The following is a 20,422-nucleotide window of genomic DNA, read 5'->3' as shown; positions in this document are numbered from 1 at the left end:
TCTATGTGGGCGTAAAGTGCAGTACCAGCTCATCAGAAAGGTAAATTGCTGGAAAACCCGGCTGCGATGTATACATCTACTTTGGAGCACTCTTCTCCCTTGCACTCTTGAATCGGTCATTCGCAATGTATTCTTCCAGCAAGCTGAATAACGAGGTAGGTGTGAGAAGGTGTACCAGCTGTCTTTGAGCTATCAGCGGCCACTAGGTGTCCCTCTTGTGATTTCCCGGGGATCCCGATTGTACAGGAATTCGTCGGTTCAGTAGCACGGGGGAGGGGATGGCCTGTGCTTGGAAGTGACAAACAGTCTGGTGGAATCATGAGTGTTTTTTCAAGTTCTGATTCATATTCGCTGTAGAATAAAATATGCTTTCAGCCCCCATGAGCTTTGTCACTAGGAGAGCAGTGTAGGAACTTTTGCTGTATGGCTGTGGGTTCCCTGGTGGTCTAGTGGTTAGGATTCGGCGCTCTCACCGCTGCGGCCCGGGTTCGATTCCCGGTCAGGGAACAGTCCTTCTTCTGCCCTTGAATGCTTTTCCTTCCCGCAGGTCAGGGCTTCTCAAAATGAATTTGCTTTTCTGACAAACAGTTTGCCTAGCATCCCGCAATCTGGCTCCTAATTTGATTTTCGCAAGGTTCCCTTTGAGTTGCTTTCCTCGGCGGGAGGAAAATCTCTTGTGCAAGGCTCTTGAGGAAGTGAGATTCTGTATTCCGAGGTGCGCTTCTTTTCGTAGGCTTCTGACCACATGGTGTGCGGCAGGAAGTCATCTTTGACAGGGCCGCAGGCTTTGTCTCCAAATGGCATCCCGGACCCACTGCAACCCACCTTTTTGCTGAAACGGAAGTCTGGTTCAGGGTAAGAAAAAGCTGAGCTGCACGTACCGAAAGCAGCAGAGCCCAGCGGCGGAGAGGGTGTGGCCAGGGCTGTCTGATTTGCATAGTGACCAGTGGCATCTTGGGAATGTACAGGCTTTGGAGCCTAACGGGTGCTGCAGGGGTCTGCCTGGCCGGAGAAATGCCTGTCTGGCGCTCCCCTCAGGACACACGTGTCTTCCGTTCGAGCATGGAGGGTGAGGGACATGGGTCACCCTCATATACAGGGGTGTGGGCATGGGCAGGATGGGGCGTGGGGGACCCGTCAGGGCATTGCCCGTTTGGAAGCCCGTTCGGAAGGCAAGAGGAGGCGGAGGCGGAGGCGGGAATCTCTGCTCAATTTTTTCCCGAGGCCTGGGGACAAGCCTTTGCACATTTGATCCAGCCGGGCCTGCATCAGCAGATCCTGCTCCGATGGCAAGGGAGAGCCTGCAGGTGTAAATCAAAGAAAGGGGAGAAATCCGCAAGAGGCGGGTTAACAAATTCCAGTGGCAGGCCCATGTTCCCCAGGAAGCAAGTACTTCCTCCTGCTCCCTTCAGTGGGAAAAGACATAGGAGGTGTATTTCTCTAAGCAGGGGCTCTGCGTAGGTGGCACTGCATTGCTTTGGGAAGCATCCATGCTAAGTGCAGAGTAGCAGCAGACCCCACAGCTGAGACGTGAATTGGGACTGTTAAGGAAGGGCACTGGGAGGGTGAGGAGGGCAGAGGAAAATGCTTTAAAAAAGCATCTGCAAGTTCCTACACACCCGCTGAAAACCCATACCAGGGATGGGGCTCGAACCCATGCGGACAACTGTCCATTGGATCTTAAGTCCAACGCCTTAACCACTCGGCCACCCTGGTGAGACCCTAGGCCCTGCCTTACTCAGCTCCCTTTTCATGCTGGCTGCTCCAGCGCAGGCTGTCCAGCAAGAGGTGATTGCAGAGTAAAAAGGCTTTTGCAGGAGGATAAAGGTAATTGCTTATGACAAACACACTGTGTGACACCTAACTTTTCCCCACTCGTACTTTATGGGCAATCTATACAGTGGAGTTAGCTTAGTCACAATAAGGAAGTGAGCAAGGCAGGCTCACAAGAGCATCTCCTCCCTGGTGGTCTAGTGGCTAGGATTCGGCGCTTTCACCGCCGCGGCCCGGGTTCGATTCCCGGTCAGGGAAGATCCCTCTAAGACGTAGACGTGCGTAATTTGTCCACGCAGCTCAGCTTTTTTTAATCGAAGGTCCTTAAAAAGGCACCCCGACCTATAGACGAAAGCAGAGGAAAGGGGCTGGGTCCCCTGTGTCCCAGGTTGCTTTGCTCCCATTGCCCTCAGCCACCTTCATGCGCACGCAGTCCCCCACCCAGTCAGGTGCTCTATGTTGGGCGTAAAGTGCAGTACCAGCTCATCAGAAAGGTAAATTGCTGGAAAACCCGGCTGCGATGTATACATCTACTTTGGAGCACTCTTCTCCCTTGCACTCTTGAATCGGTCATTCGCAATGTATTCTTCCAGCAAGCTGAATAACGAGGTAGGTGTGAGAAGGTGTACCAGCTGTCTTTGAGCTATCAGCGGCCACTAGGTGTCCCTCTTGTGATTTCCCGGGGATCCCGATTGTACAGGAATTCGTCGGTTCAGTAGCACGGGGGAGGGGATGGCCTGTGCTTGGAAGTGACAAACAGTCTGGTGGAATCATGAGTGTTTTTTCAAGTTCTGATTCATATTCGCTGTAGAATAAAATATGCTTTCAGCCCCCATGAGCTTTGTCACTAGGAGAGCAGTGTAGGAACTTTTGCTGTATGGCTGTGGGTTCCCTGGTGGTCTAGTGGTTAGGATTCGGCGCTCTCACCGCCGCGGCCCGGGTTCGATTCCCGGTCAGGGAACAGTCCTTCTTCTGCCCTTGAATGCTTTTCCTTCCCGCAGGTCAGGGCTTCTCAAAATGAATTTGCTTTTCTGAGAAACAGTTTGCCTAGCATCCCGCAATCTGGCTCCTAATTAGATTTTCGCAAGGTTCCCTTTGAGTTGCTTTCCTCGGCGGGAGGACAATCTCTTGTGCAAGGCTCTTGAGGAAGTGAGATTCTGTATTCCGAGGTGCGCTTCTTTTCGTAGGCTTCTGACCACATGGTGTGCGGCAGGAAGTCATCTTTGACAGGGCCGCAGGCTTTGTCTCCAAATGGCATCCCGGACCCACTGCAACCCACCTTTTTGCTGAAACGGAAGTCTGGTTCAGGGTAAGAAAAAGCTGAGCTGCACGTACCGAAAGCAGCAGAGCCCAGCGGCGGAGAGGGTGTGGCCAGGGCTGTCTGATTTGCATAGTGACCAGTGGCATCTTGGGAATGTACAGGCTTTGGAGCCTAACGGGTGCTGCAGGGGTCTGCCTGGCCGGAGAAATGCCTGTCTGGCGCTCCCCTCAGGACACACGTGTCTTCCGTTCGAGCATGGAGGGTGAGGGACATGGGTCACCCTCATATACAGGGGTGTGGGCATGGGCAGGGTGGGGCGTGGGGTACCCGTCAGGGCATTGCCCGTTTGGAAGCCCGTTCGGAAGGCAAGAGGAGGCGGAGGCGGAGGCGGGAATCTCTGCTCAATTTTTTCCCGAGGCCTGGGGACAAGCCTTTGCACATTTGATCCAGCCGGGCCTGCATCAGCAGATCCTGCTCCGATGGCAAGGGAGAGCCTGCAGGTGTAAATCAAAGAAAGGGGAGAAATCCGCAAGAGGCGGGTTAACAAATTCCAGTGGCAGGCCCATGTTCCCCAGGAAGCAAGTACTTCCTCCTGCTCCCTTCAGTGGGAAAAGACATAGGAGGTGTATTTCTCTAAGCAGGGGCTCTGCGTAGGTGGCACTGCATTGCTTTGGGAAGCATCCATGCTAAGTGCAGAGTAGCAGCAGACCCCACAGCTGAGACGTGAATTGGGACTGTTAAGGAAGGGCACTGGGAGGGTGAGGAGGGCAGAGGAAAATGCTTTAAAAAAGCATCTGCAAGTTCCTACACACCCGCTGAAAACCCATACCAGGGATGCGGCTCGAACCCATGCAGACAACTGTCCATTGGATCTTAAGTCCAACGCCTTAACCACTCGGCCACCCTGGTGAGACCCTAGGCCCTGCCTTACTCAGCTCCCTTTTCATGCTGGCTGCTCCAGCGCAGGCTGTCCAGCAAGAGGTGATTGCAGAGTAAAAAGGCTTTTGCAGGAGGATAAAGGTAATTGCTTATGACAAACACACTGTGTGACACCTAACTTTTCCCCACTCGTACTTTATGGGCAATCTATACAGTGGAGTTAGCTTAGTCACAATAAGGAAGTGAGCAAGGCAGGCTCACAAGAGCATCTCCTCCCTGGTGGTCTAGTGGCTAGGATTCGGCGCTTTCACCGCCGCGGCCCGGGTTCGATTCCCGGTCAGGGAAGATCCCTCGTAGACGTGCGTAATTTGTCCACGCAGCTCAGCTTTTTTTAATCGAAGGTCCTTAAAAAGGCACCCCGACCTATAGACGAAAGCAGAGGAAAGGGGCTGGGTCCCCTGTGTCCCAGGTTGCTTTGCTCCCATTGCCCTCAGCCACCTTCATGCGCACGCAGTCCCCCACCCAGTCAGGTGCTCTATGTTGGGCGTAAAGTGCAGTACCAGCTCATCAGAAAGGTAAATTGCTGGAAAACCCGGCTGCGATGTATACATCTACTTTGGAGCACTCTTCTCCCTTGCACTCTTGAATCGGTCATTCGCAATGTATTCTTCCAGCAAGCTGAATAACGAGGTAGGTGTGAGAAGGTGTACCAGCTGTCTTTGAGCTATCAGCGGCCACTAGGTGTCCCTCTTGTGATTTCCCGGGGATCCCGATTGTACAGGAATTCGTCGGTTCAGTAGAACGGGGGAGGGGATGGCCTGTGCTTGGAAGTGACAAACAGTCTGGTGGAATCATGAGTGTTTTTTCAAGTTCTGATTCATATTCGCTGTAGAATAAAATATGCTTTCAGCCCCCATGAGCTTTGTCACTAGGAGAGCAGTGTAGGAACTTTTGCTGTATGGCTGTGGGTTCCCTGGTGGTCTAGTGGTTAGGATTTGGTGCTCTCACCGCCGCGGCCCGGGTTCGATTCCCAGTCAGGGAACAGTCCTTCTTCTGCCCTTGAATGCTTTTCCTTCCCGCAGGTCAGGGCTTCTCAAAATGAATTTGCTTTTCTGACAAACAGTTTGCCTAGCATCCCGCAATCTGGCTCCTAATTTGATTTTCGTAAGGTTCCCTTTGAGTTGCTTTCCTCGGCGGGAGGAAAATCTCTTGTGCAAGGCTCTTGAGGAAGTGAGATTCTGTATTCCGAGGTGCGCTTCTTTTCGTAGGCTTCTGACCACATGGTGTGCGGCAGGAAGTCATCTTTGACAGGGCCGCAGGCTTTGTCTCCAAATGGCATCCCGGACCCACTGCAACCCACCTTTTTGCTGAAACGGAAGTCTGGTTCAGGGTAAGAAAAAGCTGAGCTGCACGTACCGAAAGCAGCAGAGCCCAGCGGCGGAGAGGGTGTGGCCAGGGCTGTCTGATTTGCATAGTGACCAGTGGCATCTTGGGAATGTACAGGCTTTGGAGCCTAACGGGTGCTGCAGGGGTCTGCCTGGCCGGAGAAATGCCTGTCTGGCGCTCCCCTCAGGACACACGTGTCTTCCGTTCGAGCATGGAGGGTGAGGGACATGGGTCACCCTCATATACAGGGGTGTGGGCATGGGCAGGATGGGGCGTGGGGGACCCGTCAGGGCATTGCCCGTTTGGAAGCCCGTTCGGAAGGCAAGAGGAGGCGGAGGCGGAGGCGGGAATCTCTGCTCAATTTTTTCCCGAGGCCTGGGGACAAGCCTTTGCACATTTGATCCAGCCGGGCCTGCATCAGCAGATCCTGCTCCGATGGCAAGGGAGAGCCTGCAGGTGTAAATCAAAGAAAGGGGAGAAATCCGCAAGAGGCGGGTTAACAAATTCCAGTGGCAGGCCCATGTTCCCCAGGAAGCAAGTACTTCCTCCTGCTCCCTTCAGTGGGAAAAGACATAGGAGGTGTATTTCTCTAAGCAGGGGCTCTGCGTAGGTGGCACTGCATTGCTTTGGGAAGCATCCATGCTAAGTGCAGAGTAGCAGCAGACCCCACAGCTGAGACGTGAATTGGGACTGTTAAGGAAGGGCACTGGGAGGGTGAGGAGGGCAGAGGAAAATGCTTTAAAAAAGCATCTGCAAGTTCCTACACACCCGCTGAAAACCCATACCAGGGATGGGGCTCGAACCCATGCGGACAACTGTCCATTGGATCTTAAGTCCAACGCCTTAACCACTCGGCCACCCTGGTGAGACCCTAGGCCCTGCCTTACTCAGCTCCCTTTTCATGCTGGCTGCTCCAGCGCAGGCTGTCCAGCAAGAGGTGATTGCAGAGTAAAAAGGCTTTTGCAGGAGGATAAAGGTAATTGCTTATGACAAACACACTGTGTGACACCTAACTTTTCCCCACTCGTACTTTATGGGCAATCTATACAGTGGAGTTAGCTTAGTCACAATAAGGAAGTGAGCAAGGCAGGCTCACAAGAGCATCTCCTCCCTGGTGGTCTAGTGGCTAGGATTCGGCGCTTTCACCGCCGCGGCCCGGGTTCGATTCCCGGTCAGGGAAGATCCCTCTAAGACGTAGACGTGCGTAATTTGTCCACGCAGCTCAGCTTTTTTTAATCGAAGGTCCTTAAAAAGGCACCCCGACCTATAGACGAAAGCAGAGGAAAGGGGCTGGGTCCCCTGTGTCCCAGGTTGCTTTGCTCCCATTGCCCTCAGCCACCTTCATGCGCACGCAGTCCCCCACCCAGTCAGGTGCTCTATGTTGGGCGTAAAGTGCAGTACCAGCTCATCAGAAAGGTAAATTGCTGGAAAACCCGGCTGCGATGTATACATCTACTTTGGAGCACTCTTCTCCCTTGCACTCTTGAATCGGTCATTCGCAATGTATTCTTCCAGCAAGCTGAATAACGAGGTAGGTGTGAGAAGGTGTACCAGCTGTCTTTGAGCTATCAGCGGCCACTAGGTGTCCCTCTTGTGATTTCCCGGGGATCCCGATTGTACAGGAATTCGTCGGTTCAGTAGCACGGGGGAGGGGATGGCCTGTGCTTGGAAGTGACAAACAGTCTGGTGGAATCATGAGTGTTTTTTCAAGTTCTGATTCATATTCGCTGTAGAATAAAATATGCTTTCAGCCCCCATGAGCTTTGTCACTAGGAGAGCAGTGTAGGAACTTTTGCTGTATGGCTGTGGGTTCCCTGGTGGTCTAGTGGTTAGGATTCGGTGCTCTCACCGCCGCGGCCCGGGTTCGATTCCCGGTCAGGGAACAGTCCTTCTTCTGCCCTTGAATTCTTTTCCTTCCCGCAGGTCAGGGCTTCTCAAAATGAATTTGCTTTTCTGACAAACAGTTTGCCTAGCATCCCGCAATCTGGCTCCTAATTAGATTTTCGCAAGGTTCCCTTTGAGTTGCTTTCCTCGGCGGGAGGACAATCTCTTGTGCAAGGCTCTTGAGGAAGTGAGATTCTGTATTCCGAGGTGCGCTTCTTTTCGTAGGCTTCTGACCACATGGTGTGCGGCAGGAAGTCATCTTTGACAGGGCCGCAGGCTTTGTCTCCAAATGGCATCCCGGACCCACTGCAACCCACCTTTTTGCTGAAACGGAAGTCTGGTTCAGGGTAAGAAAAAGCTGAGCTGCACGTACCGAAAGCAGCAGAGCCCAGCGGCGGAGAGGGTGTGGCCAGGGCTGTCTGATTTGCATAGTGACCAGTGGCATCTTGGGAATGTACAGGCTTTGGAGCCTAACGGGTGCTGCAGGGGTCTGCCTGGCCGGAGAAATGCCTGTCTGGCGCTCCCCTCAGGACACACGTGTCTTCCGTTCGAGCATGGAGGGTGAGGGACATGGGTCACCCTCATATACAGGGGTGTGGGCATGGGCAGGGTGGGGCGTGGGGTACCCGTCAGGGCATTGCCCGTTTGGAAGCCCGTTCGGAAGGCAAGAGGAGGCGGAGGCGGAGGCGGGAATCTCTGCTCAATTTTTTCCCGAGGCCTGGGGACAAGCCTTTGCACATTTGATCCAGCCGGGCCTGCATCAGCAGATCCTGCTCCGATGGCAAGGGAGAGCCTGCAGGTGTAAATCAAAGAAAGGGGAGAAATCCGCAAGAGGCGGGTTAACAAATTCCAGTGGCAGGCCCATGTTCCCCAGGAAGCAAGTACTTCCTCCTGCTCCCTTCAGTGGGAAAAGACATAGGAGGTGTATTTCTCTAAGCAGGGGCTCTGCATAGGTGGCACTGCATTGCTTTGGGAAGCATCCATGCTAAGTGCAGAGTAGCAGCAGACCCCACAGCTGAGACGTGAATTGGGACTGTTAAGGAAGGGCACTGGGAGGGTGAGGAGGGCAGAGGAAAATGCTTTAAAAAAGCATCTGCAAGTTCCTACACACCCGCTGAAAACCCATACCAGGGATGCGGCTCGAACCCATGCAGACAACTGTCCATTGGATCTTAAGTCCAACGCCTTAACCACTCGGCCACCCTGGTGAGACCCTAGGCCCTGCCTTACTCAGCTCCCTTTTCATGCTGGCTGCTCCAGCGCAGGCTGTCCAGCAAGAGGTGATTGCAGAGTAAAAAGGCTTTTGCAGGAGGATAAAGGTAATTGCTTATGACAAACACACTGTGTGACACCTAACTTTTCCCCACTCGTACTTTATGGGCAATCTATACAGTGGAGTTAGCTTAGTCACAATAAGGAAGTGAGCAAGGCAGGCTCACAAGAGCATCTCCTCCCTGGTGGTCTAGTGGCTAGGATTCGGCGCTTTCACCGCCGCGGCCCGGGTTCGATTCCCGGTCAGGGAAGATCCCTCGTAGACGTGTGTAATTTGTCCACGCAGCTCAGCTTTTTTTAATCGAAGGTCCTTAAAAAGGCACCCCGACCTATAGACGAAAGCAGAGGAAAGGGGCTGGGTCCCCTGTGTCCCAGGTTGCTTTGCTCCCATTGCCCTCAGCCACCTTCATGCGCACGCAGTCCCCCACCCAGTCAGGTGCTCTATGTGGGCGTAAAGTGCAGTACCAGCTCATCAGAAAGGTAAATTGCTGGAAAACCCGGCTGCGATGTATACATCTACTTTGGAGCACTCTTCTCCCTTGCACTCTTGAATCGGTCATTCGCAATGTATTCTTCCAGCAAGCTGAATAACGAGGTAGGTGTGAGAAGGTGTACCAGCTGTCTTTGAGCTATCAGCGGCCACTAGGTGTCCCTCTTGTGATTTCCCGGGGATCCCGATTGTACAGGAATTCGTCGGTTCAGTAGCACGGGGGAGGGGATGGCCTGTGCTTGGAAGTGACAAACAGTCTGGTGGAATCATGAGTGTTTTTTCAAGTTCTGATTCATATTCGCTGTAGAATAAAATATGCTTTCAGCCCCCATGAGCTTTGTCACTAGGAGAGCAGTGTAGGAACTTTTGCTGTATGGCTGTGGGTTCCCTGGTGGTCTAGTGGTTAGGATTTGGTGCTCTCACCACCGCGGCCCGGGTTCGATTCCCGGTCAGGGAACAGTCCTTCTTCTGCCCTTGAATGCTTTTCCTTCCCGCAGGTCAGGGCTTCTCAAAATGAATTTGCTTTTCTGACAAACAGTTTGCCTAGCATCCCGCAATCTGGCTCCTAATTTGATTTTCGCAAGGTTCCCTTTGAGTTGCTTTCCTCGGCGGGAGGAAAATCTCTTGTGCAAGGCTCTTGAGGAAGTGAGATTCTGTATTCCGAGGTGCGCTTCTTTTCGTAGGCTTCTGACCACATGGTGTGCGGCAGGAAGTCATCTTTGACAGGGCCGCAGGCTTTGTCTCCAAATGGCATCCCGGACCCACTGCAACCCACCTTTTTGCTGAAACGGAAGTCTGGTTCAGGGTAAGAAAAAGCTGAGCTGCACGTACCGAAGGCAGCAGAGCCCAGCGGCGGAGAGGGTGTGGCCAGGGCTGTCTGATTTGCATAGTGACCAGTGGCATCTTGGGAATGTACAGGCTTTGGAGCCTAACGGGTGCTGCAGGGGTCTGCCTGGCCGGAGAAATGCCTGTCTGGCGCTCCCCTCAGGACACACGTGTCTTCCATTCGAGCATGGAGGGTGAGGGACATGGGTCACCCTCATATACAGGGGTGTGGGCATGGGCAGGATGGGGCGTGGGGGACCCGTCAGGGCATTGCCCGTTTGGAAGCCCGTGAGGAGGCGGAGGCGGAGGCGGGAATCTCTGCTCAATTTTTTCCCGAGGCCTGGGGACAAGCCGTTGCACATTTGATCCAGCCGGGCCTGCATCAGCAGATCCTGCTCCGATGGCAAGGGAGAGCCTGCAGGTGTAAATCAAAGAAAGGGGAGAAATCCGCAAGAGGCGGGTTAACAAATTCCAGTGGCAGGCCCATGTTCCCCAGGAAGCAAGTACTTCCTCCTGCTCCCTTCAGTGGGAAAAGACATCGGAGGTGTATTTCTCTAAGCAGGGGCTCTGCGTAGGTGGCACTGCATTGCTTTGGGAAGCATCCATGCTAAGTGCAGAGTAGCAGCAGACCCCACAGCTGAGACGTGAATTGGGACTGTTAAGGAAGGGCACTGGGAGGGTGAGGAGGGCAGAGGAAAATGCTTTAAAAAAGCATCTGCAAGTTCCTACACACCCGCTGAAAACCCATACCAGGGATGGGGCTCGAACCCATGCGGACAACTGTCCATTGGATCTTAAGTCCAACGCCTTAACCACTCGGCCACCCTGGTGAGACCCTAGGCCCTGCCTTACTCAGCTCCCTTTTCATGCTGGCTGCTCCAGCGCAGGCTGTCCAGCAAGAGGTGATTGCAGAGTAAAAAGGCTTTTGCAGGAGGATAAAGGTAATTGCTTATGACAAACACACTGTGTGACACCTAACTTTTCCCCACTCGTACTTTATGGGCAATCTATACAGTGGAGTTAGCTTAGTCACAATAAGGAAGTGAGCAAGGCAGGCTCACAAGAGCATCTCCTCCCTGGTGGTCTAGTGGCTAGGATTAGGCGCTTTCACCGCCGCGGCCCGGGTTCGATTCCCGGTCAGGGAAGATCCCTCTAAGACGTAGACGTGCGTAATTTGTCCACGCAGCTCAGCTTTTTTTAATCGAAGGTCCTTAAAAAGGCACCCCGACCTATAGACGAAAGCAGAGGAAAGGGGCTGGGTCCCCTGTGTCCCAGGTTGCTTTGCTCCCATTGCCCTCAGCCACCTTCATGCGCACGCAGTCCCCCACCCAGTCAGGTGCTCTATGTGGGCGTAAAGTGCAGTACCAGCTCATCAGAAAGGTAAATTGCTGGAAAACCCGGCTGCGATGTATACATCTACTTTGGAGCACTCTTCTCCCTTGCACTCTTGAATCGGTCATTCGCAATGTATTCTTCCAGCAAGCTGAATAACGAGGTAGGTGTGAGAAGGTGTACCAGCTGTCTTTGAGCTATCAGCGGCCACTAGGTGTCCCTCTTGTGATTTCCCGGGGATCCCGATTGTACAGGAATTCGTCGGTTCAGTAGCACGGGGGAGGGGATGGCCTGTGCTTGGAAGTGACAAACAGTCTGGTGGAATCATGAGTGTTTTTTCAAGTTCTGATTCATATTCGCTGTAGAATAAAATATGCTTTCAGCCCCCATGAGCTTTGTCACTAGGAGAGCAGTGTAGGAACTTTTGCTGTATGGCTGTGGGTTCCCTGGTGGTCTAGTGGTTAGGATTCGGCGCTCTCACCGCCGCGGCCCGGGTTCGATTCCCGGTCAGGGAACAGTCCTTCTTCTGCCCTTGAATGCTTTTCCTTCCCGCAGGTCAGGGCTTCTCAAAATGAATTTGCTTTTCTGAGAAACAGTTTGCCTAGCATCCCGCAATCTGGCTCCTAATTAGATTTTCGCAAGGTTCCCTTTGAGTTGCTTTCCTCGGCGGGAGGACAATCTCTTGTGCAAGGCTCTTGAGGAAGTGAGATTCTGTATTCCGAGGTGCGCTTCTTTTCGTAGGCTTCTGACCACATGGTGTGCGGCAGGAAGTCATCTTTGACAGGGCCGCAGGCTTTGCCTCCAAATGGCATCCCGGACCCACTGCAACCCACCTTTTTGCTGAAACGGAAGTCTGGTTCAGGGTAAGAAAAAGCTGAGCTGCACGTACCGAAAGCAGCAGAGCCCAGCGGCGGAGAGGGTGTGGCCAGGGCTGTCTGATTTGCATAGTGACCAGTGGCATCTTGGGAATGTACAGGCTTTGGAGCCTAACGGGTGCTGCAGGGGTCTGCCTGGCCGGAGAAATGCCTGTCTGGCGCTCCCCTCAGGACACACGTGTCTTCCGTTCGAGCATGGAGGGTGAGGGACATGGGTCACCCTCATATACAGGGGTGTGGGCATGGGCAGGGTGGGGCGTGGGGTACCCGTCAGGGCATTGCCCGTTTGGAAGCCCGTTCGGAAGGCAAGAGGAGGCGGAGGCGGAGGCGGGAATCTCTGCTCAATTTTTTCCCGAGGCCTGGGGACAAGCCTTTGCACATTTGATCCAGCCGGGCCTGCATCAGCAGATCCTGCTCCGATGGCAAGGGAGAGCCTGCAGGTGTAAATCAAAGAAAGGGGAGAAATCCGCAAGAGGCGGGTTAACAAATTCCAGTGGCAGGCCCATGTTCCCCAGGAAGCAAGTACTTCCTCCTGCTCCCTTCAGTGGGAAAAGACATAGGAGGTGTATTTCTCTAAGCAGGGGCTCTGCGTAGGTGGCACTGCATTGCTTTGGGAAGCATCCATGCTAAGTGCAGAGTAGCAGCAGACCCCACAGCTGAGACGTGAATTGGGACTGTTAAGGAAGGGCACTGGGAGGGTGAGGAGGGCAGAGGAAAATGCTTTAAAAAAGCATCTGCAAGTTCCTACACACCCGCTGAAAACCCATACCAGGGATGCGGCTCGAACCCATGCAGACAACTGTCCATTGGATCTTAAGTCCAACGCCTTAACCACTCGGCCACCCTGGTGAGACCCTAGGCCCTGCCTTACTCAGCTCCCTTTTCATGCTGGCTGCTCCAGCGCAGGCTGTCCAGCAAGAGGTGATTGCAGAGTAAAAAGGCTTTTGCAGGAGGATAAAGGTAATTGCTTATGACAAACACACTGTGTGACACCTAACTTTTCCCCACTCGTACTTTATGGGCAATCTATACAGTGGAGTTAGCTTAGTCACAATAAGGAAGTGAGCAAGGCAGGCTCACAAGAGCATCTCCTCCCTGGTGGTCTAGTGGCTAGGATTCGGCGCTTTCACTGCCGCGGCCCGGGTTCGATTCCCGGTCAGGGAAGATCCCTCGTAGACGTGCGTAATTTGTCCACGCAGCTCAGCTTTTTTTAATCGAAGGTCCTTAAAAAGGCACCCCGACCTATAGACGAAAGCAGAGGAAAGGGGCTGGGTCCCCTGTGTCCCAGGTTGCTTTGCTCCCATTGCCCTCAGCCACCTTCATGCGCACGCAGTCCCCCACCCAGTCAGGTGCTCTATGTGGGCGTAAAGTGCAGTACCAGCTCATCAGAAAGGTAAATTGCTGGAAAACCCGGCTGCGATGTATACATCTACTTTGGAGCACTCTTCTCCCTTGCACTCTTGAATCGGTCATTCGCAATGTATTCTTCCAGCAAGCTGAATAACGAGGTAGGTGTGAGAAGGTGTACCAGCTGTCTTTGAGCTATCAGCGGCCACTAGGTGTCCCTCTTGTGATTTCCCGGGGATCCCGATTGTACAGGAATTCGTCGGTTCAGTAGCACGGGGGAGGGGATGGCCTGTGCTTGGAAGTGACAAACAGTCTGGTGGAATCATGAGTGTTTTTTCAAGTTCTGATTCATATTCGCTGTAGAATAAAATATGCTTTCAGCCCCCATGAGCTTTGTCACTAGGAGAGCAGTGTAGGAACTTTTGCTGTATGGCTGTGGGTTCCCTGGTGGTCTAGTGGTTAGGATTCGGCGCTCTCACCGCCGCGGCCCGGGTTCGATTCCCGGTCAGGGAACAGTCCTTCTTCTGCCCTTGAATGCTTTTCCTTCCCGCAGGTCAGGGCTTCTCAAAATGAATTTGCTTTTCTGACAAACAGTTTGCCTAGCATCCCGCAATCTGGCTCCTAATTTGATTTTCGCAAGGTTCCCTTTGAGTTGCTTTCCTCGGCGGGAGGACAATCTCTTGTGCAAGGCTCTTGAGGAAGTGAGATTCTGTATTCCGAGGTGCGCTTCTTTTCGTAGGCTTCTGACCACATGGTGTGCGGCAGGAAGTCATCTTTGACAGGGCCGCAGGCTTTGTCTCCAAATGGCATCCCGGACCCACTGCAACCCACCTTTTTGCTGAAACGGAAGTCTGGTTCAGGGTAAGAAAAAGCTGAGCTGCACGTACCGAAAGCAGCAGAGCCCAGCGGCGGAGAGGGTGTGGCCAGGGCTGTCTGATTTGCATAGTGACCAGTGGCATCTTGGGAATGTACAGGCTTTGGAGCCTAACGGGTGCTGCAGGGGTCTGCCTGGCCGGAGAAATGCCTGTCTGGCGCTCCCCTCAGGACACACGTGTCTTCTGTTCGAGCATGGAGGGTGAGGGACATGGGTCACCCTCATATACAGGGGTGTGGGCATGGGCAGGATGGGGCGTGGGGGACCCGTCAGGGCATTGCCCGTTTGGAAGCCCGTTCGGAAGGCAAGAGGAGGCGGAGGCGGAGGCGGGAATCTCTGCTCAATTTTTTCCCGAGGCCTGGGGACAAGCCTTTGCACATTTGATCCAGCCGGGCCTGCATCAGCAGATCCTGCTCCGATGGCAAGGGAGAGCCTGCAGGTGTAAATCAAAGAAAGGGGAGAAATCCGCAAGAGGCGGGTTAACAAATTCCAGTGGCAGGCCCATGTTCCCCAGGAAGCAAGTACTTCCTCCTGCTCCCTTCAGTGGGAAAAGACATAGGAGGTGTATTTCTCTAAGCAGGGGCTCTGCGTAGGTGGCACTGCATTGCTTTGGGAAGCATCCATGCTAAGTGCAGAGTAGCAGCAGACCCCACAGCTGAGACGTGAATTGGGACTGTTAAGGAAGGGCACTGGGAGGGTGAGGAGGGCAGAGGAAAATGCTTTAAAAAAGCATCTGCAAGTTCCTACACACCCGCTGAAAACCCATACCAGGGATGGGGCTCGAACCCATGCGGACAACTGTCCATTGGATCTTAAGTCCAACGCCTTAACCACTCGGCCACCCTGGTGAGACCCTAGGCCCTGCCTTACTCAGCTCCCTTTTCATGCTGGCTGCTCCAGCGCAGGCTGTCCAGCAAGAGGTGATTGCAGAGTAAAAAGGCTTTTGCAGGAGGATAAAGGTAATTGCTTATGACAAACACACTGTGTGACACCTAACTTTTCCCCACTCGTACTTTATGGGCAATCTATACAGTGGAGTTAGCTTAGTCACAATAAGGAAGTGAGCAAGGCAGGCTCACAAGAGCATCTCCTCCCTGGTGGTCTAGTGGCTAGGATTCGGCGCTTTCACCGCCGCGGCCCGGGTTCGATTCCCGGTCAGGGAAGATCCCTCTAAGACGTAGACGTGCGTAATTTGTCCACGCAGCTCAGCTTTTTTTAATCGAAGGTCCTTAAAAAGGCACCCCGACCTATAGACGAAAGCAGAGGAAAGGGGCTGGGTCCCCTGTGTCCCAGGTTGCTTTGCTCCCATTGCCCTCAGCCACCTTCATGCGCACGCAGTCCCCCACCCAGTCAGGTGCTCTATGTGGGCGTAAAGTGCAGTACCAGCTCATCAGAAAGGTAAATTGCTGGAAAACCCGGCTGCGATGTATACATCTACTTTGGAGCACTCTTCTCCCTTGCACTCTTGAATCGGTCATTCGCAATGTATTCTTCCAGCAAGCTGAATAACGAGGTAGGTGTGAGAAGGTGTACCAGCTGTCTTTGAGCTATCAGCGGCCACTAGGTGTCCCTCTTGTGATTTCCCGGGGATCCCGATTGTACAGGAATTCGTCGGTTCAGTAGCACGGGGGAGGGGATGGCCTGTGCTTGGAAGTGACAAACAGTCTGGTGGAATCATGAGTGTTTTTTCAAGTTCTGATTCATATTCGCTGTAGAATAAAATATGCTTTCAGCCCCCATGAGCTTTGTCACTAGGAGAGCAGTGTAGGAACTCTTGCTGTATGGCTGTGGGTTCCCTGGTGGTCTAGTGGTTAGGATTCGGCGCTCTCACCGCCGCGGCCCGGGTTCGATTCCCGGTCAGGGAACAGTCCTTCTTCTGCCCTTGAATGCTTTTCCTTCCCGCAGGTCAGGGCTTCTCAAAATGAATTTGCTTTTCTGACAAACAGTTTGCCTAGCATCCCGCAATCTGGCTCCTAATTTGATTTTCGCAAGGTTCCCTTTGAGTTGCTTTCCTCGGCGGGAGGACAATCTCTTGTGCAAGGCTCTTGAGGAAGTGAGATTCTGTATTCCGAGGTGCGCTTCTTTTCGTAGGCTTCTGACCACATGGTGTGCGGCAGGAAGTCATCTTTGACAGGGCCGCAGGCTTTGTCTCCAAATGGCATCCCGGACCCACTGCAACCCACCTTTTTGCTGAAACGGAAGTCTGGTTCAGGGTAAGAAAAAGCTGAGCTGCACGTACCGAAAGCAGCAGAGCCCAGCGGCGGAGAGGGTGTGGCCAGGGCTGTCTGATTTGCATAGTGACCAGTGGCATCTTGGGAATGTACAGGCTTTGGAGCCTAACGGGTGCTGCAGGGGTCTGCCTGGCCGGAGAAATGCCTGTCTGGCGCTCCCCTCAGGACACACGTGTCTTCCGTTCGAGCATGGAGGGTGAGGGACATGGGTCACCCTCATATACAGGGGCGTGGGCATGGGCAGGGTGGGGCGTGGGGTACCCGTCAGGGCATTGCCCGTTTGGAAGCCCGTTCGGAAGGCAAGAGGAGGCGGAGGCGGGAATCTCTGCTCAATTTTTTCCCGAGGCCTGGGGACAAGCCTTTGCACATTTGATCCAGCCGGGCCTGCATCAGCAGATCCTGCTCCGATGGCAAGGGAGAGCCTGCAGGTGTAAATCAAAGAAAGGGGAGAAATCCGCAAGAGGCGGGTTAACAAATTCCAGTGGCAGGCCCATGTTCCCCAGGAAGCAAGTACTTCCTCCTGCTCCCTTCAGTGGGAAAAGACATAGGAGGTGTATTTCTCTAAGCAGGGGCTCTGCGTAGGTGGCACTGCATTGCTTTGGGAAGCATCCATGCTAAGTGCAGAGTAGCAGCAGACCCCACAGCTGAGACGTGAATTGGGACTGTTAAGGAAGGGCACTGGGAGGGTGAGGAGGGCAGAGGAAAATGCTTTAAAAAAGCATCTGCAAGTTCCTACACACCCGCTGAAAACCCATACCAGGGATGGGGCTCGAACCCATGCGGACAACTGTCCATTGGATCTTAAGTCCAACGCCTTAACCACTCGGCCACCCTGGTGAGACCCTAGGCCCTGCCTTACTCAGCTCCCTTTTCATGCTGGCTGCTCCAGCGCAGGCTGTCCAGCAAGAGGTGATTGCAGAGTAAAAAGGCTTTTGCAGGAGGATAAAGGTAATTGCTTATGACAAACACACTGTGTGACACCTAACTTTTCCCCACTCGTACTTTATGGGCAATCTATACAGTGGAGTTAGCTTAGTCACAATAAGGAAGTGAGCAAGGCAGGCTCACAAGAGCATCTCCTCCCTGGTGGTCTAGTGGCTAGGATTCGGCGCTTTCACCGCCGCGGCCCGGGTTCGATTCCCGGTCAGGGAAGATCCCTCTAAGACGTAGACGTGCGTAATTTGTCCACGCAGCTCAGCTTTTTTTAATCGAAGGTCCTTAAAAAGGCACCCCGACCTATAGACGAAAGCAGAGGAAAGGGGCTGGGTCCCCTGTGTCCCAGGTTGCTTTGCTCCCATTGCCCTCAGCCACCTTCATGCGCACGCAGTCCCCCACCCAGTCAGGTGCTCTATGTTGGGCGTAAAGTGCAGTACCAGCTCATCAGAAAGGTAAATTGCTGGAAAACCCGGCTGCGATGTATACATCTACTTTGGAGCACTCTTCTCCCTTGCACTCTTGAATCGGTCATTCGCAATGTATTCTTCCAGCAAGCTGAATAACGAGGTAGGTGTGAGAAGGTGTACCAGCTGTCTTTGAGCTATCAGCGGCCACTAGGTGTCCCTCTTGTGATTTCCCGGGGATCCCGATTGTACAGGAATTCGTCGGTTCAGTAGCACGGGGGAGGGGATGGCCTGTGCTTGGAAGTGACAAACAGTCTGGTGGAATCATGAGTGTTTTTTCAAGTTCTGATTCATATTCGCTGTAGAATAAAATATGCTTTCAGCCCCCATGAGCTTTGTCACTAGGAGAGCAGTGTAGGAACTTTTGCTGTATGGCTGTGGGTTCCCTGGTGGTCTAGTGGTTAGGATTCGGTGCTCTCACCGCCGCGGCCCGGGTTCGATTCCCGGTCAGGGAACAGTCCTTCTTCTGCCCTTGAATTCTTTTCCTTCCCGCAGGTCAGGGCTTCTCAAAATGAATTTGCTTTTCTGACAAACAGTTTGCCTAGCATCCCGCAATCTGGCTCCTAATTAGATTTTCGCAAGGTTCCCTTTGAGTTGCTTTCCTCGGCGGGAGGACAATCTCTTGTGCAAGGCTCTTGAGGAAGTGAGATTCTGTATTCCGAGGTGCGCTTCTTTTCGTAGGCTTCTGACCACATGGTGTGCGGCAGGAAGTCATCTTTGACAGGGCCGCAGGCTTTGTCTCCAAATGGCATCCCGGACCCACTGCAACCCACCTTTTTGCTGAAACGGAAGTCTGGTTCAGGGTAAGAAAAAGCTGAGCTGCACGTACCGAAAGCAGCAGAGCCCAGCGGCGGAGAGGGTGTGGCCAGGGCTGTCTGATTTGCATAGTGACCAGTGGCATCTTGGGAATGTACAGGCTTTGGAGCCTAACGGGTGCTGCAGGGGTCTGCCTGGCCGGAGAAATGCCTGTCTGGCGCTCCCCTCAGGACACACGTGTCTTCCGTTCGAGCATGGAGGGTGAGGGACATGGGTCACCCTCATATACAGGGGTGTGGGCATGGGCAGGGTGGGGCGTGGGGTACCCGTCAGGGCATTGCCCGTTTGGAAGCCCGTTCGGAAGGCAAGAGGAGGCGGAGGCGGAGGCGGGAATCTCTGCTCAATTTTTTCCCGAGGCCTGGGGACAAGCCTTTGCACATTTGATCCAGCCGGGCCTGCATCAGCAGATCCTGCTCCGATGGCAAGGGAGAGCCTGCAGGTGTAAATCAAAGAAAGGGGAGAAATCCGCAAGAGGCGGGTTAACAAATTCCAGTGGCAGGCCCATGTTCCCCAGGAAGCAAGTACTTCCTCCTGCTCCCTTCAGTGGGAAAAGACATAGGAGGTGTATTTCTCTAAGCAGGGGCTCTGCATAGGTGGCACTGCATTGCTTTGGGAAGCATCCATGCTAAGTGCAGAGTAGCAGCAGACCCCACAGCTGAGACGTGAATTGGGACTGTTAAGGAAGGGCACTGGGAGGGTGAGGAGGGCAGAGGAAAATGCTTTAAAAAAGCATCTGCAAGTTCCTACACACCCGCTGAAAACCCATACCAGGGATGCGGCTCGAACCCATGCAGACAACTGTCCATTGGATCTTAAGTCCAACGCCTTAACCACTCGGCCACCCTGGTGAGACCCTAGGCCCTGCCTTACTCAGCTCCCTTTTCATGCTGGCTGCTCCAGCGCAGGCTGTCCAGCAAGAGGTGATTGCAGAGTAAAAAGGCTTTTGCAGGAGGATAAAGGTAATTGCTTATGACAAACACACTGTGTGACACCTAACTTTTCCCCACTCGTACTTTATGGGCAATCTATACAGTGGAGTTAGCTTAGTCACAATAAGGAAGTGAGCAAGGCAGGCTCACAAGAGCATCTCCTCCCTGGTGGTCTAGTGGCTAGGATTCGGCGCTTTCACCGCCGCGGCCCGGGTTCGATTCCCGGTCAGGGAAGATCCCTCGTAGACGTGTGTAATTTGTCCACGCAGCTCAGCTTTTTTTAATCGAAGGTCCTTAAAAAGGCACCCCGACCTATAGACGAAAGCAGAGGAAAGGGGCTGGGTCCCCTGTGTCCCAGGTTGCTTTGCTCCCATTGCCCTCAGCCACCTTCATGCGCACGCAGTCCCCCACCCAGTCAGGTGCTCTATGTGGGCGTAAAGTGCAGTACCAGCTCATCAGAAAGGTAAATTGCTGGAAAACCCGGCTGCGATGTATACATCTACTTTGGAGCACTCTTCTCCCTTGCACTCTTGAATCGGTCATTCGCAATGTATTCTTCCAGCAAGCTGAATAACGAGGTAGGTGTGAGAAGGTGTACCAGCTGTCTTTGAGCTATCAGCGGCCACTAGGTGTCCCTCTTGTGATTTCCCGGGGATCCCGATTGTACAGGAATTCGTCGGTTCAGTAGCACGGGGGAGGGGATGGCCTGTGCTTGGAAGTGACAAACAGTCTGGTGGAATCATGAGTGTTTTTTCAAGTTCTGATTCATATTCGCTGTAGAATAAAATATGCTTTCAGCCCCCATGAGCTTTGTCACTAGGAGAGCAGTGTAGGAACTTTTGCTGTAT

At 53.4% G+C, this 20,422-nt stretch overlaps 18 non-coding genes across 18 annotated transcripts; 13 read left to right on the top strand and 5 right to left on the bottom strand.

The window, feature by feature from the left end:
• Positions 1 to 1,633: 1,633 nt before the first annotated feature.
• Positions 1,634 to 1,716, bottom strand: TRNAL-UAA (transfer RNA leucine (anticodon UAA)). The gene has a single exon. It is a non-coding gene; the product is annotated as a tRNA-Leu (tRNA).
• Positions 1,717 to 1,959: 243 nt separating this feature from the next.
• Positions 1,960 to 2,031, top strand: TRNAE-UUC (transfer RNA glutamic acid (anticodon UUC)). Its single transcript has one exon. It is a non-coding gene; the product is annotated as a tRNA-Glu (tRNA).
• A 631-nt stretch (positions 2,032 to 2,662) lies between these two features.
• Positions 2,663 to 2,734, top strand: TRNAE-CUC (transfer RNA glutamic acid (anticodon CUC)). Its single transcript has one exon. It is a non-coding gene; the product is annotated as a tRNA-Glu (tRNA).
• A 1,452-nt stretch (positions 2,735 to 4,186) lies between these two features.
• Positions 4,187 to 4,258, top strand: TRNAE-UUC (transfer RNA glutamic acid (anticodon UUC)). Its single transcript has one exon. It is a non-coding gene; the product is annotated as a tRNA-Glu (tRNA).
• Positions 4,259 to 6,081: 1,823 nt separating this feature from the next.
• TRNAL-UAA (transfer RNA leucine (anticodon UAA)) lies at positions 6,082 to 6,164 on the bottom strand. The gene has a single exon. It is a non-coding gene; the product is annotated as a tRNA-Leu (tRNA).
• A 243-nt stretch (positions 6,165 to 6,407) lies between these two features.
• TRNAE-UUC (transfer RNA glutamic acid (anticodon UUC)) lies at positions 6,408 to 6,479 on the top strand. Its single transcript has one exon. It is a non-coding gene; the product is annotated as a tRNA-Glu (tRNA).
• Positions 6,480 to 7,110: 631 nt separating this feature from the next.
• Positions 7,111 to 7,182, top strand: TRNAE-CUC (transfer RNA glutamic acid (anticodon CUC)). Its single transcript has one exon. It is a non-coding gene; the product is annotated as a tRNA-Glu (tRNA).
• Positions 7,183 to 8,634: 1,452 nt separating this feature from the next.
• TRNAE-UUC (transfer RNA glutamic acid (anticodon UUC)) lies at positions 8,635 to 8,706 on the top strand. Its single transcript has one exon. It is a non-coding gene; the product is annotated as a tRNA-Glu (tRNA).
• Positions 8,707 to 10,517: 1,811 nt separating this feature from the next.
• On the bottom strand, positions 10,518 to 10,600 carry TRNAL-UAA (transfer RNA leucine (anticodon UAA)). The gene has a single exon. It is a non-coding gene; the product is annotated as a tRNA-Leu (tRNA).
• A 945-nt stretch (positions 10,601 to 11,545) lies between these two features.
• Positions 11,546 to 11,617, top strand: TRNAE-CUC (transfer RNA glutamic acid (anticodon CUC)). Its single transcript has one exon. It is a non-coding gene; the product is annotated as a tRNA-Glu (tRNA).
• A 2,148-nt stretch (positions 11,618 to 13,765) lies between these two features.
• On the top strand, positions 13,766 to 13,837 carry TRNAE-CUC (transfer RNA glutamic acid (anticodon CUC)). The gene has a single exon. It is a non-coding gene; the product is annotated as a tRNA-Glu (tRNA).
• Positions 13,838 to 14,963: 1,126 nt separating this feature from the next.
• On the bottom strand, positions 14,964 to 15,046 carry TRNAL-UAA (transfer RNA leucine (anticodon UAA)). Its single transcript has one exon. It is a non-coding gene; the product is annotated as a tRNA-Leu (tRNA).
• A 243-nt stretch (positions 15,047 to 15,289) lies between these two features.
• TRNAE-UUC (transfer RNA glutamic acid (anticodon UUC)) lies at positions 15,290 to 15,361 on the top strand. Its single transcript has one exon. It is a non-coding gene; the product is annotated as a tRNA-Glu (tRNA).
• A 630-nt stretch (positions 15,362 to 15,991) lies between these two features.
• TRNAE-CUC (transfer RNA glutamic acid (anticodon CUC)) lies at positions 15,992 to 16,063 on the top strand. Its single transcript has one exon. It is a non-coding gene; the product is annotated as a tRNA-Glu (tRNA).
• A 1,120-nt stretch (positions 16,064 to 17,183) lies between these two features.
• On the bottom strand, positions 17,184 to 17,266 carry TRNAL-UAA (transfer RNA leucine (anticodon UAA)). Its single transcript has one exon. It is a non-coding gene; the product is annotated as a tRNA-Leu (tRNA).
• A 243-nt stretch (positions 17,267 to 17,509) lies between these two features.
• On the top strand, positions 17,510 to 17,581 carry TRNAE-UUC (transfer RNA glutamic acid (anticodon UUC)). The gene has a single exon. It is a non-coding gene; the product is annotated as a tRNA-Glu (tRNA).
• A 631-nt stretch (positions 17,582 to 18,212) lies between these two features.
• On the top strand, positions 18,213 to 18,284 carry TRNAE-CUC (transfer RNA glutamic acid (anticodon CUC)). Its single transcript has one exon. It is a non-coding gene; the product is annotated as a tRNA-Glu (tRNA).
• A 1,452-nt stretch (positions 18,285 to 19,736) lies between these two features.
• Positions 19,737 to 19,808, top strand: TRNAE-UUC (transfer RNA glutamic acid (anticodon UUC)). Its single transcript has one exon. It is a non-coding gene; the product is annotated as a tRNA-Glu (tRNA).
• The last annotated feature ends 614 nt before the right edge of the window (positions 19,809 to 20,422 follow it).

The sequence above is a fragment of the Triturus cristatus genome, chromosome 5_2 (genome assembly GCF_964204655.1).
Source record: "Triturus cristatus chromosome 5_2, aTriCri1.1, whole genome shotgun sequence".
In the NCBI taxonomy this organism is placed as follows: domain Eukaryota; kingdom Metazoa; phylum Chordata; class Amphibia; order Caudata; family Salamandridae; genus Triturus; species Triturus cristatus.
This window is presented reverse-complemented; position numbering and strand designations above follow the sequence as displayed.